The following is a 6564-nucleotide window of genomic DNA, read 5'->3' on the forward strand; positions in this document are numbered from 1 at the left end:
GTCTGATCGTGGGGGTGAATATCTGAGTTTCGAGTTTGGTGCTCACTTAAGACAATGTGGAATTGTTTCACAGTTGACACCGCCTGGAACACCAGAGCGTAATGGTGTGTCCGAATGTCGTAATCGTACTTTATTAGAGATGGTGCGATCTATGATGTCTCTTACCGATTTTCCGTTATCGTTTTGGGGTTATGCATTAGAAACAGCTGCATTCACTTTAAATAGGGCACCATCAAAATCCGTTGAGACGACACCATACGAACTGTGGTATGGAAAAAGGCCAAAGTTGTGTTTCTTAAAGTTTGGGGATGTGATTCTTATGTCAAAAAGCTTCAGCCTGAAAAGCTGGAACCCAAAGCGGAAAAGTGCATCTTCATAGGTTACCCAAAAGAGACAGTTGGGTACACCTTCTATCTCAAATCCGAGGGCAAAGTGTTTGTTGCTAAAAACAGAGCTTTTCTCGAGAAGGAGTTTCTCTCAAGAGAATTGAGTGGGAGGAAGATAGAACTTGATGAAGTTGTCGAACCTCTCATCCCTCTAGATGGTGGCGCAGGGCAAGGGGAAACCTCTGTCGTTGCGACGCCGGTTGAGGAGGAAGTTAATGATGATGATCATGAAACTCCGGTTCAAGTTTCTGTCGAACCACGCAGGTCGACGAGACCACGTGCTGCTCCAGAGTGGTACGGTAATCCCGTCTTATCAATCATGTTGTTGGACAACAATGAACCGGCAAATTATGAAGAAGCAATGGTGGGCCCAGATTCCAACAAATGGCTAGAAGCCATGAAGTCTGAGATAGGATCCATGTATGAGAACAAAGTGTGGACTTTGGAGGTACTGCCTGAGGGCCGCAAGGCTATTCAGAACAAATGGATCTTTAAGAGGAAGACGGACGCTGACGGCAATGTGACCGTTTATAAAGCTCGACTTGTGGCAAAGGGTTTTTCACAAGTTCAAGGAGTTGACTACGATGAGATATTCTCACCCGTAGCGATATGCTTAAGTCCGTCAGAATCATGTTAGCAATAGCTGCATTTTTCGATTATGAAATCTGGCAGATAGATGTCAAAACGGCGTTCCTTAACGGTTTCCTTAAGGAAGAATTGTATATGATGCAACCCGAAGGTTTTGTCGATCCTAAGAATGCTAACAAGGTGTGCAAGCTCCAGCGATCCATTTATGCACTGGTGCAAGCATCTCGGAGTTGGAACAAACGCTTTGATGAGGTGATCAAAGCATTTGGGTTTATACAAGTGGTTGGAGAATCTTGTATTTACAAGAAAGTGAGTGGGAGCTCTGTGGCGTTTCTAATATTATATGTGGATGACATATTGCTGATTGGAAACAACGTAGAGTTTTTGGAGAGCATAAAGGATTACTTGAATAAAAGTTTCTCTATGAAGGACCTAGGAGAAGCTGCTTACATTCTAGGCATTAAGATCTATAGGGATAGATCAAAACGCCTAATAGGACTTTCACAAAGCACATACCTTGATAAAGTTTTGAAGAGGTTCAAAATGGAACAGTCCAAGAAGGGGTTATTGCCAGTTTTACAAGGTACGAGATTGAGTAAGACCCGATGCCCAGCAACTGATGAAGATAGATAGCATATGCGCTCCGTCCCCTATGCTTCAGCCATAGGTTCTATCATGTATGCAATGTTGTGCACTAGACCGGACGTTAGCCTGGCCATAAGTGTGGCAAGTAGGTTTGAGAGTAATCCAGGAGTGGATCACTGGACAGCGGTCAAGAATATCCTGAAGTACCTGAAAAGGACTAAGGAGATGTTTCTCGTGTATGGAGGTGACGAAGAGCTCGCCGTAAAAGGTTACGTCGCTGCAAGCTTTGACACAGATCCGGACGACTCTAAGTCGCAAACCGGATACGTATTTATTCTTAATGGGGGTGCGGTAAGCTGGTGCAGTTCCAAGCAAAGCGTCGTAGCAGATTCTACATGTGAAGCGGAGTACATGGCTGCCTCGGAGGCGGCTAAGGAGGGTGTCTGGATGAAGCAGTTCATGACGGATCTTGGAGTGGTGCCAAGCGCACTGAATCCAATAACCTTGTTCTGTGATAACACGGGTGCCATTGCCTTAGCAAAGGAACCACGGTTTCACAAGAAGTCCAGACACATCAAACGACGCTTCAACCTCATCCGCGACTACGTCGAAGGAGAGGACATAAATATATGCAAAGTGCACATGGATCTGAATGTAGCAGACCCGCTGACTAAACCTCTTCCACGGCCAAAGCATGATCAACACCAGAACTGTATGGGTGTTAGATTTATTACAATGTAATTCGCATGATGATGTGAGGGCTAGATTATTGACTCTAGTGCAAGTGGGAGACTGTTGGAATTATGCCCTAGAGGCAATAATAAATATAGTTATTATTATAATTCCTGTATCAAGATAATCGTTTATTATCCATGCTATAATTGTAGTGAATGAAGACTCATTTACATGTGTGGATACATAGACAAAACACTGTCCCTAGCAAGCCTCTAGTTGGCTAGCCGGTTGATCAAAGATAGTCAGTGTCTTCTGATTATGAACAAGGTGTTGTTGCTTGATAACTGGATCACGTCATTAGGAGAATCACGTGATGGACTAGACCCAAACTAATAGACGTAGCATGTTGATCGTGTCATTTTGTTGCTACTGTTTTCTGCGTGTCAAGTATTTGTTCCTATGACCGTGAGATCATATAACTCACTAACACCGGAGGAATACTTTGTGTGTATCAAACGTCGCAACGTAACTGGGTGACTATTAAGATGCTCTACAGGTATCTCCGAAGGTGTTCGTTGAGTTAGTATGGATCAAGACTGGGATTTGTCACTCCGTGTGACGGAGAGGTATCTCGGGGCCCACTCGGTAATACAACATCACACACAAGCCTTCCAAGCAATGTAACTTAGTGTAAGTTGCGGGATCTTGTATTACGGAACGAGTAAAGAGACTTGCCGGTAAACGAGATTGAAATAGGTATGCGGATACTGACGATCGAATCTCGGGCGAGTAACATACCGAAGGACAAAGGGAATGACATACGGGATTATACGAATCCTTGGCACTGAGGTTCAAACGATAAGATCTTCGTAGAATATGTAGGATCCAATATGGGCATCCAGGTCCCGCTATTGGATATTGACCGAGGAGTCTCTCGGGTCATGTCTACATAGTTCTCGAACCCGCAGGGTCTGCACACTTAAGGTTCAACGTTGTTTTATGCGTATTTGAGTTATATGGTTGGTTACCGAATGTTGTTCGGAGTCTCGGATGAGATCACGGACATCACGAGGGTTTCCGGAATGGTCCGGAAACGAAGATTGATATATAGGATGACCTCATTTGATTACCGGAAGGTTTTCGGAGTTACCGGAATGTACCGGGAATGACGAAGGGGTTCCGGGAGTTCACCGGGGGGGCAGCCCACCCCGGGGAAGCCCATAGGCCTTGAGGGTGGCGCACCAGCCCTTAGTGGGCTGGTGGGACAGCCCAAAAGGGCCCTATGCGCATTGGAAGAAAAATCAAAGAGAAAAGGAAAAAAAAGAGGAGGTGGGAAAGGAAAGAAGGACTCCAGCCACCAAACCAAGTAGGACTCGGTTTGGGGGGGGAGTCCTTCCCCCCTTTGGCTCGGCCGACCCCCTTGGGGCTCCTTGAGCCCCAAGGCAAGGTCCCCCCTCTCCCACCTATATATACGGAGGTTTTAGGGCTGATTTGAGACGACTTTTCCACGGCAGCCCGACCACATACCTCCACGGTTTTTCCTCTAGATCGCGTTTCTGCGGAGCTCGGGCGGAGCCCTGCTGAGACAAGATCATGACCAACCTCCGGAGCACCGTCACGCTGTCGGAGAACTCTTCTACCTCTCCGTCTCTCTTGCTGGATCAAGAAGGCCGAGATCATCGTCGAGTTGTACGTGTGCTGAATGCGGAGGTGCTGTCTGTTCGGCACTAGATCGTGGGACTGATCGCAGGATAGTTCGCGGGGCGGATCGAGGGACGTGAGGACGTTCCACTACATCAACCGCGTTCACTAACGCTTCTGCTGTACGGTCTACAAGGGTACGTAGATCACTCATCCCCTCTCGTAGATGGACATCACCATGATAGGTCTTCGTGCGCGTAGGAAAATTTTTGTTTCCCATGCGACGTTCCCCAACAGAAAGCCGGTAAATACCATGTTATAATTATCTTTTAGAAACACTTCGCAATCAACTTTCATAAATAGCACATTGAAACCAAAGTCCGCTAGTCTAGATATGGAAAGAAGATTGTAGTTAGTGATTCAAGAAGCATGACATTTTGAATGGAACTATCATGAGATATGGCCACCTTACCAAGACAAGGTCCTTAACCTTGGAGTTGTCTGCAAAAGTAACATACCTTCATGGTCCATGGTTTGGTGTGATCTCTTGAAACATGTCTGTATCCCCGGTCATGTGATCGGTGCATCCACTGTCGATAATCCACTCCTTTCATTCAGCCATGTAGTCTCTAAGGTTTGCCATAAGACTTAGGCTCCTCATGCTATTCCCATATTCGATGTCAAAATTCTCATCTTCATCGTAACAGTCGTGCTCCAAATTGTCATCGTCTCATGGAATATCCTCAATGATGCCATAAGATTTATTAGAATTTTGACCATGACAATGTTAACCTTTATGAATTTTAATGGCTTCAACAATGATGTTATTGATGGTAATGACATCTCCTTTAGCATGCATGAGGTCACGAATCTCAAATAGACAATTACCAAAGTTTGAATCATTGGGCTACATTTTGTGAAAAACAATATATTTTTGGAGAATGACATCAAGATTTTTCAAGGAGTAGTCGGGATATCTTTTCTCCAAATCTTTACACAAAGTGTAAGCACACTCAAAGTACTTCATTTGATTAAGCACAATTCTTGGCAATCCTCTAATGATAAGATTACCAGTTTCAAGATTGCAAAGCTTAGTATCCTCTTCATGATGAGAAGGATGTAAGGGATCAATGGAAGGCACATAGGGAATTTCTACATACTTTCTCAAATGCAATTCATTAGATATATCAAGCACTGGGGAAGAGTAGCTTTCCCCAGATGAGTTTAACAGATTCGGTGAAGAACCGACAGGATTCTTGGTTTCACTGCCAAGACGACCCAGTCGGCGTGGGATATTCGGGCCTCCCGCACTATACGGATGATAAGATCTAGTCGGCTCCTTCCTTGACCGTGTCCAAGGAGGATAAGATCGATGTAGATATCTTGGTGATAGTGTTAGTTGCCTTGATGTGGAAAGGTGTCAACGAAATGGAGCTCCTTGAAGTCTTCTTCCAGCGTAGGACCCAGCCACTCCAGGCCAGAGCCCATCCAATGAGGAAGTATGAAGGGTCGGGTGATCCAACCCGTGTTCATCCTCAGGATATTGGGTAGGAGGCGCTAGAGAATAAACTCAACGCCATCACTCCAGTGAGGAACAATCTCACGGGCACCAGGTTGGGGGCCCCTTTCTCGACGGAGCTATCGCCGAATGAGGTAAGCTATCGAGCATCTGGGCTGAGTGAACTTCTTTGTTGCTTCAGTTCCTATTTATGATTTTGCTTTCTTCATTCGGCAGGCTTTTACAGGTCTAGTTAGTTCTATTCAGGTGGTTGACCGTTCACCCATTGACGTGGAGAGCGACACTGAGAATCCGGACGCTGAGCACCCGGAGGGCTTGGAGGATGACGACGATGATGACAGTGATGACGAGGAGACATAGGAGAGCGACGACGATCATGGAGATGAGGCGCAATCTTCTCTGTCTGACGAGGTTCCACCTAAGACACGTTCCAAGGTGCGCCAGGCCTGTGGAGTCTATGTTGGCGCCTTGAAGACTCCATCGGTGGAAAAGCTGAGTGCGTCGGCAATGCTGACTCGCAGTTCCAAACGGGGTCGAAACGATCCTGAGACACTGTCGTAGCAAGTCGTCATGCAGTATAAGATCACAAGCTCCAATCCTTGCAAGGCCATTATGTCGCGCATTAAGGTTGACGTACCCGTGGCTTCAACGTAATTATTCCCGCCGAGTGATCCATCCCAGTTTGAGCAATGTCTTTCGAGTGATGATTAGATTTTTGTTGTTTTTTTTGCACGGCCGATACCTCGACTGCTTCCCTGGAACCCGAGACCTCTTAGAAAGGTAGAGCCAACGTTGATGTCTCTTCCTCCAAAGGTAACCCTTGATCTTTTCTGGTGATCCATTTAATACTCGGGTTTTAGCCATACGAGTGGCCTTTCGAATGTCTTGTGAACATGTGTAGATCCCTGAAACGTAATTGAACTCGACGTCGATGCTCCCCTCTGTAGTTGGAGAAGTGTTGAAGTAGGCTCCGACTCCCAGCCGAGTGAGCATCAAGGCAAAGACTCCCATGGTGTAGGAGACCACCTCATCTAGGGTGTCACTCAGACTATATCCGCTGACCACTACATCTCCTCTCCCCAAGGGTCGCAACATCTTCCAGCTCCACCGTACCCCGAAGGATCAGGAGGGGGCATGCAAGGAAACCTTGGCTCAGCTAGACGTGATGGT

This window comes from Hordeum vulgare, chromosome 3H (genome assembly GCF_904849725.1).
Source record: "Hordeum vulgare subsp. vulgare chromosome 3H, MorexV3_pseudomolecules_assembly, whole genome shotgun sequence".
NCBI lineage: Eukaryota > Viridiplantae > Streptophyta > Magnoliopsida > Poales > Poaceae > Hordeum > Hordeum vulgare.